The sequence below is a fragment of the Euleptes europaea genome, chromosome 3 (assembly GCF_029931775.1).
Source record: "Euleptes europaea isolate rEulEur1 chromosome 3, rEulEur1.hap1, whole genome shotgun sequence".
Lineage (NCBI taxonomy): Eukaryota > Metazoa > Chordata > Lepidosauria > Squamata > Sphaerodactylidae > Euleptes > Euleptes europaea.
The window spans coordinates 23,436,752-23,452,786 of record NC_079314.1 but is presented as its reverse complement, the minus strand read 5'-3'; the positions used below and the strand labels follow the sequence as shown (position 1 = coordinate 23,452,786).

General features: G+C 46.7%; 1 protein-coding gene and 1 non-coding gene across 2 annotated transcripts in view; one reads left to right on the top strand and one right to left on the bottom strand.

Annotated features, from left to right (window-relative positions):
* RPS6KA1 (ribosomal protein S6 kinase A1) overlaps positions 1-16,035 on the bottom strand; it is a 95,812-nt gene that overhangs the window by 49,259 nt on the left and 30,518 nt on the right. The window lies entirely within an intron of this gene.
* On the top strand, positions 13,831-13,905 carry TRNAF-GAA (transfer RNA phenylalanine (anticodon GAA)). The gene has a single exon. It is a non-coding gene; the product is annotated as a tRNA-Phe (tRNA).

Here is a 16,035-nt window from a genome sequence, read left to right as displayed (position 1 = left end):
TTTTGGAAACAGGAAGTTTGTTTGTATCTGAAATGGAGAAACTAGCTCTGCTCAAACTGCTCAGGAAAGAAAAAATGTTGGCATACTGTGGGCGGCAGGTTAAGAAGTGATGGCCAGACTGATTGGAAATGGAGATGCCAAGTTGTGAGCGCTACTGAAGAGGAGCCAACTTTCTATTGGAGGAAATGAAGCGTGCACCAATGCACCTTCTTGTAGGAAGTCCAGAGACATGCACACTTTAAACAGGAGTCTGACACTTTAACAACCAATAAGATTGTTATTCCAGCACAATAGCAACTGCCCTATGAGGAGTGGTTAAAATGCTTGGGGTTGTTTAGCCTGGAAAGAAGGTGGTTAAGGGGAGACATGATAGAGGTCTATAAAATTATGCATGGTTTGGAGAGAGTGGGCAGGGAGAAGTTTTCTCCCTCATAATACTAGAATGCGGGGTCATCAGCTGAAGCTGGAGGGTGAGAGATTCAAAACTGATAAAAGGAAGTATTTCTTCACACAACTCACAATTAAATTGTGGAACTCCCTGCCCCAGGATGTGGTGATGGCTGCCAACTTGGAAGGTTTTAAGAGGGGAGCGGACATGTTCATGGAGGAGAAGAGTATTCATGGCTACTAGTTAAAATGGCTACTAGTCATGATGCATACCTATTCTCTCCAGGACCAGAGGAGAATGCCAAATATATTAGGTGCTGTGGAACACGGGCAGGATGGTGCTGCTGCAGTCATCTTGTTTGTGGGCTTCCTAGAGGCACCTGGTTGGCCACTGTGTCAACAGACTGCTGGACTTGATGGGTCTTGGTCTGATCCAGCATGGCTTTTCTTATGTTCTTATGATCACTTCATCAGCTCTGTACTCTCTAAATTTCGTGGCCCTCTGACCCTGCTGCTTATAATTTCCCCTTCTTCATCCACTACAAACATTAGACAAGTGGGCTCTTGTCCGAAAATGCTTATGCCGGAATAAGTCCTTCTTAGGGCCAGCATGGTGTAGTGGTTAAGAGCGGTGGTTTGGAGCGGTGGAGTCTGATCTGGAGAACCGGGTTTGATTCCCACTCCTCCACATGAGCGGAGGAGGCTAATCTGGTGAACTGGATTTGTTTCCCGGCTCCTCCATACGAAGCCAGCTGGGTGACCTTGGGCAAGTCACTCTCTCTCAGCCCCACCTCCCACACAGGGTGTCTGCTGTGGGGAAGGGAAGGTGATTGTAAGCCGGTTTGAGTCTCCCTTAAGTGGTAGAGAAAGTCGGCATATAAAAACCAAGACTCACTTCTGCCTCCTTGCCCTTTAAGTCTCTCTCAAGCTGCCTGCGCATACAGGAAAACCCACAAAACCTCATAGCTTTAAATATTTCTCAAGCAAATCTTAATCTTAGCCTTTGCCAGTATGTACGGGAAGTGAGCAGAAGAAGAGGTGAGAAAGGAGGGACTAAAAAAAAAAAAGGGATAAATTTAATTAAGCATGGACATCTTTTCAAAAGTATCAGAGTTCAACACAGCAATGACACACATGAAACAGCCTTCTATTGAACCAGACCCTTGGTCCATCAAAGTCAGTATTGTCTACTCGGACTGGCAGCGTCTCTTCAGGGTCTCAAGCAGGGGTCTTTCACATCACCTACTTGCCTAGTCCCTTTAACTGGAGACGCTGGGGATTGAACCTGGGACTTTCTGCATACTAAGCAGATGCTCTACCACTGAGCCACAGTCCCTCCCCAGTATCGCACAACATAATGGGCATATACACCCAGACAGCTATTGAGGGGAAGCTGGGCAATTTGGCTGCCCCTCGCTCTGGCCAAACATCTGACCCCCCTCCCCACCAGAAATGCTTCAGCTCCTCTGCACTTTGGCCTCAGTAGCGCTCCCAGCCACCTAATACTACTGTCACCCTCATTCCTTACGAACACAATAACTGTATTTCTGCTCCTTTGACAAGACTGATAAACACGATACAGATCCTCAGATTAGAAATAAGCCTTTGGCTTCCACTGGCACACAGCTGACAGGGTGTCCCCTTTCTTCATAACTCTGGGAACACATGAAGAACACATGAAGCTGCCTTCTGCTGAATCAGACCCTTGGTCCATCACAGTCAGTAATGTCTACTCAGACTGGCAGCGGCTCTCCAGGGCCTCAGGCAGTGGTCTTTCACATCACCTACCTGCCCAGTCCCTTTAACTGGAGATGCCGGGGATTGAACCTGGGACCTTCTGCGTGCCGAGCAGATGCTCTACCACTGAGCCACAATCCCTCCCCAAGTTATGAGGAAGCGTGCCAATCACTACCACTAAGTGACCCAATCTCTTCCCAGGACTTGCAGCCCCATCTCAGCCACTGGATAGCTTGGCAACAGCTCCAACTCCCGACTGCCCCCTATCCCATCAACCAAGGGGTCCTCGCCTTACACCCCACCTCTCTAGTGAATGCCAATAGGGGCTGATTGGCCCACTCACTGAACGGAAGGGGGCAGCCCTCTTGCAAATCATGCCACAGACAAGCCAAGCTAACCAAACTGTTAAACTTGCCTTGGTGCGGAAGAGAAGCCTCATCATCTCCACAGCTTCCAGGGAGCTGGTTCTCCCACAGCCAATCAGCTACCTTCCCCTGAGCACGGACCTCACAGAAGTGAGAGACCCAAGCAGTAACCCTCTGGGCCTACTGTGGAAATTTCAGCAAAAAGGAAATGGTAATTTCCCCACAGATAAGCCACAACAGTGTTGACAGCGCCCAGCCAGCAAGTGAATCAGATAGGTAGCAATAGGACACATGAACTCTTGCAGAGGAAATTCTAACTAAGTTTGTTCTGCTTGAACACATGAAGCTGCCTTATAGTCAGACCCTCGGTCCATCAAAGTCAGTATTGTCTATTCCGACAGGCAGCGGCTCTCCGGGGTCCCAGGCAGAGGTCTTCCACATCACCTGCTTGCCTAGTCCCTTTAACGGGAGATGCTGGGGATCGAACCTGGTACCTTCTGCAGGCCAAGCAGATGCTCTGCCACTGAGCTGAACAGTGAACAGTTTGAACAGTGCCAGCAAAAATCTATTGCCCACATAAGTAACACATTTGGGCCTGAGCAGTACCGCTTACGTCTAGAGGCTGCTGTGACACCCCAACCCCAAATGTGTACCCTGAGGCCGAACGTCAAGATGTGCCCTGAGGCCGAACCTCAAGATGTACCTGAGGCCGAACCTCAAGATGTACCCTGAGGCCGAACCTCAAGATGTACCCTGCGCCAAACCTCAAGATGTAGCAATATTCTTCCCCAGAAAAAGCTATCTAAGCTCAGTGGCCCAGACACTTCAATGGCAATTGGCTAAGATAGCTCAACAGAACTTCCATGTACAGATGCAGTAAGCAAAGTTCTGAGATGGAAAACTCTCAGGTGCTCCTGGCTTCACACCAGAGTTCATACCTGCAAACAAAACAAAACACAAGAGCCCTGCATCTGCATTTCCTTTATATCCCATTAACTTATCACACACACAGCAATCACCTTTTGGTGTGCAAATCAACACATAAAATGTTTACCATATCCCCAAGTCAAGTTCTGACACTGCAGTTTCAAGTGCAGCTCGATTCTAAAGGTTCCTCCTTGTAGAACATGGGGGACCACTGTAGCATATCCACAGCGGAGCAGGTGGGCCTTGTTGCGGCTACTTGCCTCAAAACACATTTCACACATCTGAAGGCCTGCACAGTCTGCAGCCGGGATGCTTAAGGGAGTGCTCGTTCCCATATGAACCAGCTCACCAGTCAAGATCTCTTGCACAGGCTTCCTCTGTGGGCCCCCCACCTTCTGAAGGAGGGTTCGTCAATTGCCAGGGACAAGACAGGGCATTTTCTATGGTGTCATCTCGACTCTGAAACCCTCTCCCTGCAGCTGTTCACCTGGAACCCAACACATCGTTCTAGCCATCCAGTGAAAGCTTCTGTTTACCCAACTTCTTATAGTTTTTGTTGAGTGGGGAAATGGAGGGCAGGGGAGGGGTGTGAGTATACACACTCCCGGCGTGGTGTAGTGGTTAAGAGCGGTGGTTTGGAGCGGTGGGCTCTGATCTGGAGAACCGGGTTTGATTCCCCACTCCTCCACATGAGCGGCGGAGACTAATCTGGTGAACTGGATTTGTTTCCCCACTCCTCCATGCGTAGCCAGCTGGGTGACCTTAGGCTAGTCACACTCTCTCAGCCCCACCTATCTCACAGGGTGTCTATTTTGAGGAGGGGAAGGTGATTGTAAGCCGGTTTGATTCTGCCTTAAGTGGTAGAGAGAGTTGGCATATAAAAACCAACTCTTCTTCTTCCTTGTGGCCTTTCCACAATTATCCACACATGATTAAAGCAGCATGCCAGACAAGTGTACTGAAAGAATGTCACTCTATTCAGTGACCTACAGCTGATATCTACTAGAAATATACAGAAATGCCCCGTTCCAGGGCTTTTAAAAAGTTTGAGTGGATTTGTTCATGGAACGTTTTCATCCAGCCTAGTTTCTTTCCTAGTTCCCTCATTTCATTTCTCTCCAATGCCATTTATTTGCAAACACAGGCATCAATTTTATTAAAGGTAAAGGTAGCCCCCTGTGCAAGCAACCAAGTCATTATTGACCCATGGGGTGACATCACATCCCTAAGTTTACTAGGGGGACTATTTTTACAGGATGGTTTGCAATGGCCTGCCCCAGTCATCTACCCTTTACCCCTAGCAAGCTGGGTACTCACTTTACCGACCTCGGAAGGATGGGAGGCTGAGTCAACCTTGAGCTGGCTACCTGAAACCAGCTTCCGTCGGGATCGAACTCAGGTCACGAGCAGAGCTTTTGACTGCAGTACTGCAGCTTACCACTCTGCACTGGTATTTTATTACCTGAATTTAAGTGGGTTTTTTTTTAAGGCGGTGGGAGACTATTACTATTCTGTGACAAGCACCAAAAAAAACCAATATCATGAAACTCGAGCTTTCAAATCAAGCCAAGCAGTCACAAAACCCAGTAACGGCCTTTATTGCTGCTTTAGTTTGGTGTTCCACAGCCAATGATTTGGATGCTACAGATCCATTCTGCTGGCAGTGGCGCTTTCCTCAAGTAGAAGAAACATCGTGCGCAAGGGTAAGACTCCTTTTCTGAAGAAAAGTGCCTTCGCTAACAGATCTACAGGATCCAATCTGGCTATTCATCCAATACATCTTGCACCAGATTTAGGTTGGTCCAATAAGAACCCAGCTTGCTGGGGGTAAAGTGTAGATGACTGGGGAAGGCACTGGCAAACCACCCCATAAATACCTTCTGCCTAGTAAACGTCGGGTTGTGACGTCACCCCATGGGTCAGGGATGACCCGGTGCTTGCACAGGGGAATACCTTTACCTTTAATAAGATTCATAGTGGGCATAGGGGATTTTCACTGACAGCTCTCCCGGACAGCAAGTGAAGCCTCAACCTTGGTTCACAGGAGGAAGTACACTTGACTGCTTTGGAACAAAGTCAAGCTTTTCCCTCTACACAGAGCACAAGTTCCCAGGTGAACAAAGCAGTTATTTGCGTCCCTGTATCTCATTACCAGGAAAATGGAAGCGGACACAGGAAGGAAACCTGTTTCCGGAAGGTGAAAAGTCTGCCAGGCTGCAAATAGCATGTTGCTAAAGATGACTAATAAGTACCCAGCTTGCTGGGGGTAAAGGGAAGATGACTGGGGAAGGCACTGGCAAACCACCCCATAAACAAAGTCTGCCTACGAAACGTCGGGATGTGACGTCACCCCATGGGTCAGGAATGACCCAGTGCTTGCACAGGGGACCTTTACTTTTACCTTTTTAAAGATGACACAGGCAAAGGAGAAGCCCCCAACCATGAGGCTGTAGTGAAGACGGAATGGGGAAGGGAGAATTGCGTAAGCTGTTCCGAGCTCCTTGGAGCAAGGGCAGGATAAAAATGTACTAGACCTTATTTTGTGCAGAAACGGCCAGTGCTGAATATTTCTTTGTAGGTGTCCTGAGGGACACTGCAAGTCCCTGCCAAATATGGAGGGGCAGTTCTAGCCTTGATTATCTATTTCATAGCAACTATTAGCTAGATATTTTGCCACTGCACTAGAAGAGAAAATAAAGCAAATTGGAACTGACAGATCGGAGAGTCCAGCAACACTCAAGACATTCTGAGATCTCCCTCGTAGTAAACTTTCAGAGCTTCAGAGAAAAGGGCTTGATGAAGTCTTCCATCAACAGAAGGGGATGGAAGAAGTAGGGCTTAAAAACCACAGGATAACAAAGTAACTTCAGCAGAAATGAAAACACCCTTTACCAAAACCACACACTTGCTCTTCCTGTTCACTTTTTAACATTAGGGCCACTTCACAAAGTACATGTGTTTCTAGTCTGCAACTGCGATAAATACCTATTGGAAAGGGAGATGCACTTCTAGACACAGAGTCACTTATGGCCACGGAATGCAAAAGGAATCCCTACCATTTGCTTATCCAGACGTCTCAGGAATGTACAGTTATATTTACGTAGGGAAAAAATATGCCACCTCTCCAGGGATCTGTTCAAGACAGCTCACGGTAAAAATACAATACAATTAAACCGCTACCAATATTAAAATAAGTCATAAAAATAGTACAAGGCATTCAGCAGTCTAAAATGATATCAATAGAACAGTCCTCAGGCTACAAGCAGCCCCCCCCCCCCAAAAAAAGATGGACACTGTCAATTAAAAGACTGGGTGAAAAGAAAAATTTAGGCCCAGCATCTAGCAAGCTTCAAAGAGAAGGGCATTCCAAATTTAAGGTGCCACCACTGAAAAAGCCCCATCTCTGCTTGCCACCCACCTCACCTCTGCCAGTGGGGGCACAAAGATTAGGGAATGGGAAGAGGATCTTGACTGGTAGGTGGAACAATACAGGAGGAGGGAGACCTTCAAGGACTCCAGGCCCAAACAGTTTAGGGACTGAAAATAAGAACCAGCACTCTGAACTGTAGCTGTGGCTTATCTTCCCTGCCTGCAGGGCATGAACCATTCAGAGGGGCAAAATCACCAGGTAATGGAGTTCACCATATGGTTGCTTTGACTACCAAGCAAGGACGACACCTCATCTCCAGTCATGCAGCCAAACTGGCCTTACTGCATCCCACATAACTGCCTGGGGAGAACAGAATAAAAAAGGCCCATCTAATCACATGAACACATGATGCTGCTTTAGACCCTTGGTCCATCGAAGTCAGTATTGTCTACTCAGACCAGCAGCGGCTCTTCAGGATCTCAGGCAGAGGTCTTTCACATCACCTACCTGCCTAGTCCCTTTAACTGGAGATGCCGGGGATTGAACCTGGAACCTTCTACATGCCAAGAAGACTCTACCACTGAGCCACAGCCCCTCCCCAAACATCCCGGACAGGTCCCAAGTATGGCACGAGGACCCTCTCAGTTTGTCCCCAGCCTCTGGTGTTCAAAGGTAGAAGGCCTCTACCCAAGGAGGTTTCACTAGGCTAGTACCTATATTTCTCAGATTCCTCCCCTAAGAGCTCAAAGCAATTTACTTCTGCCTAATAGCAGTCATCAAAAAAGCACTGCTAGCTCAGCCCAGTGGCCCATCTAGTCCAGCATCCCATTTCACACAAAAGCTATCCGTTGTTTTGGAAGGGCCAACGAACAGGGCACAGAGATCAAGCTGATTTCACCGCCTGGTGCTGGTATCTGGAGGTTTGCTGTCTTTGACTAGGGATGTGCCCTTTAGTCACAATGGCGGACCTCTCTTCCACGAATCTATCTCACCCCTTTTAAAGCCATCCATGCTTCACAGCCGTACCTATACTCACTCGCAGTGAATTCCACAATTTAATTACTGGCTGAGTAAAGACATACTTCCTTTTGCAAGCCTTGAGTCTATTGCCCATTGGATGCCTCCAAATTCTAGTATGATGGGAAAGGGAGAAAAATCTCTGGTCACTTTTCCCAACAAATGAACAGTTCTATAAACCTCTATGATCCACGTTGGTTGTCTTCTTTTTTTTAACCTGAAGAACTCTAGATGCACAGCACACTACTTGAGATGAGGTATGGTTGTAGGGGGCAGATGCCTAGTGTCAAAAATGCAAAGATTTGTGCAGTGCTTCGTATCCGTTTCTAAGGTTGCCAGGTCCCTCTTTGCCACCGGTGGGAGGTTTTGGAGGCAGAGCCTGAGTAGGGTGGGGTTTGGGGAGGGACTTCAATGCCATAGAGTCCAATTGCCAAAGCGGCCATTTTCTCCAGGTGCTCTCTATTGGCTGGAGATCAGTTGTAATAGCCAGAGATCTCCAGCTACTACCTGGAGATTGGCAACCTTATCTGTTTCCCCAAGTGACGGTGTAGTGTTCTGCTTCTGCAAACATTCTGCCGAACATATGAACCTGTTCCATACCAAGTCAGACCACTGGTCCATCTAGACCTGTAGTCGAGTTTACTGCAAATAGCCAAAGGCCATTACAAGCTTAGACTAAACACACACACAAAAATAAAAATAAAGATAATCTAGTTAAAAAGGAGTTAAAAATTCAAAACCCCATAAGCACAGTAAGAGTAACAAAAGATGGAACGACATACATGACTTCAGCATGGATCTTCTCGGCAGCCAGTGCATTTACAGGTACCATGTGAGTGATGTGCTGGCCAACATCAGATGAAACATGGATTAATCTCGATTGGGGGGGGGGGAGTCTCTTACAGGCAGGATTGCAATAATAAGCAGCCATGGAGGCTTAAATATCCATGTTAAGTTTTCTTGGCCCAGGTAACATCTCGATCCAATTGCCTACCCAGACACACTCATCATGAGGAGACTTGGTTTTCTTCAGAGTGTGCTTCAGTTGAAGGAAGTAGAAATTCTATTTCCTGGTGTCTTTTAAGCAAGCTGCACTAACCACACAAGCCTTAAGGGGGCATGAAGACTCTGTACACTTGGGAAAAGAGCTGCTCTGTTGTTTTTTAAAGAAGCCGAACCATTTCTAATTAAAAATCCAAGATGTCAACCATTGTTTAAAACAGCCATAAATACTTGGAGCCAGAAGCGCAGGAGCCAGAGCTGCAAGGAAAAACTGGAGCAGTCCAACACTTCATATGCAACATGAGAGCAGGCATGAATTAAGCCATGTGCTGAGGCAGCTTTACCAGGACTCATTTATATCCTGCTTTTCTCCCCAGTGGGGACCCAAAGCAGCACACATCGCTCTTCCCTACTTCACTTCATCCTAAAAAAAATAATCTGTGAGATAGCTAGCCTGAGAGACAGAGTAACTTGCTCAAGGCCTCCCGGAAAGACTCCATGGCAGAACGGGGATCTAAGCACAGTCGGGACACTCGCCACTACACCTTGCTGGCTCTCTCGTAAGAACGGCCATGCTGGATCAGACCAAAGTCCATCAAATCCAGCAGTCTGTTCACACAGTGGCCAACCAGGTGCCTCCAGGAAGCCCACAAACAAGACCACTGAAGCAGCATTATCCTGCCTGGGTTCCAAAGCACCTAATATAATAGGCATGTTCCTCTGATCCTGGAGAGAATAGGTATGCATCATGACTAATATCCATTTTTAGTAGTAGCCATGAATACCCCCCTCCTCCATGAACATGCCCTCTCCCCTCTTAAAGCCGTCCAGGTTGGCAGCCATCACCACATTCTTGGGCAGGGAGTCCCACAATTTAACTACGCGTTGTGTGAAGAAATACTCCCTTTTATCTGTTTTGAATCTCTCACCCTCCAGCTTCAGCAGATGACCCCGCCTTCTAGTATGAGAGAGGGAGAAAAGCTTCTCCTTGTCCACTCTCTCCATACCATGCATAATTTTATAGACCTCTATCATGTCTCCCCTTAACCGCAGAGTTAACAGGAGACAGTAGAATACTGACATTTCATACACTAGATTTTTATGTTTACAATGGGCGACTGCCCACTTTTCCCCCTAGAAGGCTAGTACCTCTGGAGTCTATAAAGACCTCAAAAAAACCTGAAAGAGTCCCAACTGAAATTCTGAAGAATTCTAAATAATTTGATGTAGGTTTTTGTGTCATTTTTGTTGGTCAATATATCCCACAGCTTTTGTTTTTTAATTTTTCTTTGGACTAACATGACTATCTGGAATTTGTAAGGCTCTTGAGTGGGGTGGGTACATGCTAAAAAGGGAGCAGAGCAAGATGGATCCCAGGAGGTCCCAGGTTCAATCCCCGCCCTCTCCCATTAAAGGGACTAGGCAAGGAGGTGATGTGAAAGACCTCCTCCAGAGACTCTGGAGAGCCGTTGCCGGTCTGAGTAGACAATACTGACTTTGGTGGACCGAGGGTCTGATTCAGTATAAGGCCGCTTCATGTGTTCATGGATCTGATCCATCATAGGCACAACCAACTGACAAGTTACACTGTGTAAACACATAAACTCACACAATGGGCTAAGGAAGGAAACCCAGATTACAGTTAAATTAGCAAGTGAAATAAATGACCATTTACAGCCCCGCTTGAGACTCCCATTTCTGCAGCAAGCACACAAATGAAAGGAAGGGATGGAAAAGCCAGGACAAACAGAGGCAGCAAAAGTATAAAGTAACACGCTGGAAAAGTAGCTGGGTCTGGATGGCATACACCTGCTGACCAAGGAAGCCATAACGCAACAGGGATGCAATCTTTTGTTTGGTTTTCTTAAAGCGAGTTAGCAGCCCAGTTCTGCTGCTTTGATTGACAACAGGAAGATCAGGGAGAAAGAGTGCAAGTTAAAATCACAGGAAAGATATTAGCATGGATATTGTCTATTTCAGCCCCCAAATCCTCTTAACAATTTATATGTGAAAACTGCTGATCTAACAAAAATATAAATCACAAATCTGCCTCCTATCACACTATTGGAACACATGAGGCTGCCTTATACTGAATCAGACCCTCGGTCCATCAAAGTCAGTATTGTCTACTCAGACCAGCAGCGGTTCCACAAGGCCTACAATGGAGGGCAACCACAGGTTGTCATCGTTACTGGCCTCCCTCCCCTCTCCTTCCCCTTGGGGCTTCTGATATGAGAATTTGGCTGCTTGGTCGGGCCTACCAACGGCCCTGTAATTATATGAGTACCATCTTGTTAACTGTATTAATTGTATTGAATGGTTTTATGAATTTTATTGCTTTCTTATGAATTTTATATATATATGATTTTATTATGATTGTTGTTACCTGCTATCAGGTCATGGAGAGGAATGGAGATCTTCAGTACCTGCCGCCTATCTGGTGTGGACCTAACTCAGGAGGGCCCAGAGCACCCTCCCTGCTGCTTCTCCCAACAGGGTATACTTTCGAGGTGACCAATTGAGGCGTGAGGACCCAGGCAGAGTAACAAACAGTTTATTAAAGAGGTCTAATAACAATGATTAAGAGCCCGGTGGCGCAGAGTGGTCAGCTGCAGTACTGCAGTCCAAGCTCTGCTCACGACCTGAGTTCGATCCCAACGGAAGTTGGTTTCAAGTAGCCGGCTCAAGGTTGACTCAGCCTTCCAGCCTTCCAAGGTCGGTAAAACGAGTACACAGCTTGCTGGGGGTAAAGGGAAGACGACTGGGGAAGGCACTGGCAAACCACCCCCTAAAACAAAGTCTGCCTAGGAAACGTCAGGATGTGACATCACCCCATGGGTCAGGAATGCACAGGAATGATAACTCAAGCCAGAATAGGATGACAAAACCAGTAAAGGCAGGCAAACAAAAGCCCGAACACATCTAACGTCACTGTCCCTAGCCGTCTCCTGGCACTAGGCCTCAGGCAAACCCACCCTTTCCTGGATGAGGCATCCCGCCATCTGCGGCAGCCTCTCCCCAGCCCCGCCCCCTAGGAGTGAACCCCCCTCCCTTTTCAGGCAAGGCCTTTCATTCCTTCTGCCCAGGCACCACTCCCTTACCTCCGATTGGCCCAAGCCTCCCCTCCAAATCCTCTTCCACCAATCACAAGGCCCAGAAGGTACCTGGGAGATGTAGGCCTGGTAACTACTTTAATATAGGGCCTGTAGGCCGCACTTGAGGCCTAGGATCATGACACCCGCCCTGAGCCCGGCTTTGGCCGGGAATGAGGGCGGGTTATACATTTAACTAATAAATAAATAATAGGGAGGTAGAAGGTCATCAGAGGGGGCTCGTTAGGACAAAGAGGTGAAAATCTGGTTTTTGGTGTTAAAATGTACAAACGAGTCGAGTGCAGCCTGAATTGAGAATTCAGATGTCTTTTCGTGGTTCCGATTGGCTCTAGCCTAAGGGCTGAGCTATAGAACTATTAAGCCGAGCACCAAGTAAGGATTTGAGGATCCAGCTGCCAAAATGTAGGCTATGAATAGATTCTGGTGAGCTCAGTGAGCCCTTACAGCTGGGGGTTCGGGCGCTGCAAGCCCCCAAGAAAATTTTGACATTTTACCAATTACAGGGACATTTTAAGGCCACATGAAATGGGTATTAGAGCCTATTCTAAAGTCAATATTAAGTACTTCAACCCATTGGCTTATGATTCTATCACTAAAAAACACCATCAATTTTGTTGAGAAATTCACTCATTAAAAAAAAGTTGCTTCAGGGGGCCCCTCCAGGATTAAGGGCCCGGAAGCTTAAGCTTCATTAGTTTCACAGTAGATCTGCCTCTGGTGGTTGCATCTCTTTTTTTTAGTGCACTACCAGGAATCTATTGGTGCGTGTGTGGGGTGTGTGTGTTGTGGTTAAATATGTCAGCCAGGGACTCCCATGGCAGCCATCAAGGCACCAGTCTGCTCCATGTACTTTGGATGTTCTGGGTGATGTATAGGAGGCACAGTGTAGTCATGTTCTAAAGTACCTGTTTTATGAAACGTGGGTGGGTCACATGAGTAATAAGAAAGTAAACTTCTGTCCACTTGTAGACCTCTGGCCAGCTTCCAGTTGGCTACCTGCTTCTTGCTGGGATTCTTGCAGAAATCGAGCTAAATCGGCCATGGTCTGATGTGGCCAGGCACTTCTGATGTTCTTATTTAGGATGCAGCCTCCGTTGGCGCACAGGCTTCGTGTGGAGAGAGATGGCCCTTTGGGTATATGTGGCTCCTAGGTTGTGAAAGGTTTTAAAGGCTAGCCCCAGCACCCTGAACAGAACACAGAAACAAATTGGTATCCAGGGCAGTTGTTGTATTGAATGTGATTGTGATGCCAACACCAGACCAGAAGTTTAAGAATCACTGCTCTGGGTGACAAGAATAAGCTACATAATATTGGTCCTGATACTGGAAACGATCGATGATAGACATAGGGGGTTACCGCACTTTGTATTCCCAGCGATGTATTAAGAGTTTGAAAATGTTATAAAAAACATCGCTTTAAAAGGGTTTTGGATACCACGGCTAATAAATGGTTGGAAGACGTCTTCACAGCTAAAGGGGCCAAACAAAGTGCGAACAGTATTTTTTATAACGTTTTCAAACTCTTAATACATCGGTGGGAATACATAGAATGAAAATGCTATAAAAAATACTGTTTGCACAAACTCTTAATACATTGCTGGGAATACAAGTGCGGTAAAGCCTTTGTCAAAAGCTGTTCGGAAGGCCAAGTATATAATGCCTACCAAATCCAAATATTTTTTGACACTTCCTGAATTCCAAAAGGTTGGAGAAGCAAAAACTTCCCTTTTGCGGAAGCTCTGCAGATCCTTCCTCACTAAGGCTTTCCTTCTGTACACGTCAAGATCCTTGCTTTCTGCAAGCTTAATGTCTTTTCCAGGTAAACTGTCCTGTAACTTCAGGGTCATTTTCTTCCTCCCCCACTCCTTTGTGCCCCATTTTAAAAATCAGCACTATGTTGACTACTACTTGGGGAAGAGCCGTGGCTCAGTGGTAGAGCATCTGCTTGAAATGCAGAAGGTCCCAGGTTCAATCCCTGGCATTTCCAGTTAAAGGACTAGGCAAGTAGGTGATGTGAAAGACCTCTTCCTGAGACCCCGGAGAGTAGCTGTTTTACAGGCCCTGCTGAACTTCTGAAGGTCCCGCAGGGCCCTGATATTACTTGGAAGAGCATTCCAAGCTGCAGCCAGCGTGGTGCAGTGGTTTGGAGCGGTGGAGTCTGCTCTGGAGAACCGGGTTTGATTCTCCACTCCTCCACATGAGTGACGGAGGCTAATCTGATGAACTGGATTTGTTTCCCAACTCCTACACACAAAGCCAGCTGGGTGACCTTGAGCAAGTCACATTCTCTCAGCTTCACCTACCTCCCAGGGTGTCTGTTGTGGGGAGGGGAAGGGAAGGTGATTGTAAGCCAGTTTGAGTCTCCCTTAAGTGGTAGAGAAAGTTGGCATATAAAAACCAACTCTTCTTCTTCCATCAGGCTGGGGCCAGGGCCAAAAAAGCCCTGGCCCTTGTTGAAGACAATCGCACACTTTTAGGCCCTTTGAAGAAGAAGAGGAGGAGGAGTTGGTTTTTATATGCTGACTTTCTCTACCACTTAAGGGAGACTCGAACCAGCATACAATCGCCTTACCTTCCCCTCCCCACAACAGACACCTTGTGAGGTAAGTGGGGCTGAGAGAGCTCTAACAGAGCTGTAAATTACCCAAGATCACCCAGCTGGCTTAGTGTGTAGGAGTGGGGAAACAAACCCAGTTCACCAGATTAGCCTCCGCTGCTCATGCTGAAGAGTAGGGAATCAAACCTGGTCCTCCAGATCAGAGTCCACCGCTCCAAACCACCGCTCTTAACCACTACACCACGCTGGCTAGTTGGATGTTGCCCTATTGTTGCAGGTTGCAAAGGGGCCCCCATAACAGTTCAAGCTTCAGGGCCCCAAAAATGTAGGTCCGCCACTGGCAACCACACACATTTCCAGCCTTTATTATTGACCAGACAGACTTAAACATGTTGCCCATTTGTCTGAAGACTTGAGACCAGAGTCAAACCATTAATAAGTAATTTGGATTTCAAAAGCTCCACGAATCCTTATGAAGTTCAGAGAAGGGCGTCAAACCGTTCTAGCTTCAGTTCAGTTGTGATCCGGCACTAACCGTCCACTTCATTTTTTAAAACGTTTGTTCCGACAACCGTTTGAATCAGTTTTGAACTGGTTCAGAAGCTTTTTAATTGGAGCTATCGTTACATTTTGTAACTACAGTCTAACCTCTATAAAACAAGGACATGAACAATATTTAGAGGGAGAAAATGTCGAAGATGCTACTTGAATACACTAATGTCACACACACACACAGAGCTTCCTCCCAAACTCCATCCATCATGTCTAACGATTGAAGGTAGAATAAATTTCAGTCAATCATTAATTTCTTCTATAATCTGCAACTGTAACCAGAATAAAACAGTCAATTATGCCTCAGGAAATCCACCTAAGATGGCGACCTGACCAGATATCTTGGTGTGCCGCTTCGGTTTTATCTCAAGTCTCGTTTTTTCTCTCTAAGGAGTGAACAGTCGCACATGTCCTTCTAAAAGTCTGTGGTGCAACCACACTTCGGACACTTCTCAAAAACGATCCTTTGCCGGCAGACCTGGAGCCCGTTTCCTCAGACTCCAGCCTTATTTTACTGACTGGGGCTTGTTTCCAATGGAGTGTGCACATAATTGCAAAAGAAAAGCAGCCAAGGGCTTCGGCCACCAGTCTAGGACGAAAGATTAAAAGCGCTTTTTCATTGAAAAGGTGAAACTAAAGGGGGGGGCATGATACATGTTTATAGAAGAAGTGTGACTGTGCAGCCCAGAAAGATTTCTCTCTTACTCTTAACATAAGAACTTGGGACATCCAGCGAAACCAACTGGCAGAAGGACGAGAGAGGATAAAACATACTTGTCTACAGCACATGATACCCCCCCCATGTAGCAACAGCCACAACCCTAAGCATCGAACTGCACATGGTGCTCAAACCTGCACATGGTGCTCAAACCTGTATTCTTGATTTGAGCTTTTTTAAAAAAACCAAAAAATCAAGGTACTCTTATGCCCCCACACTAAGTCTATCAAAATACAAAGCGTTAGCATGACAAACTGCAGGGTAATATAATATCACTTTTGCAGTGGTTA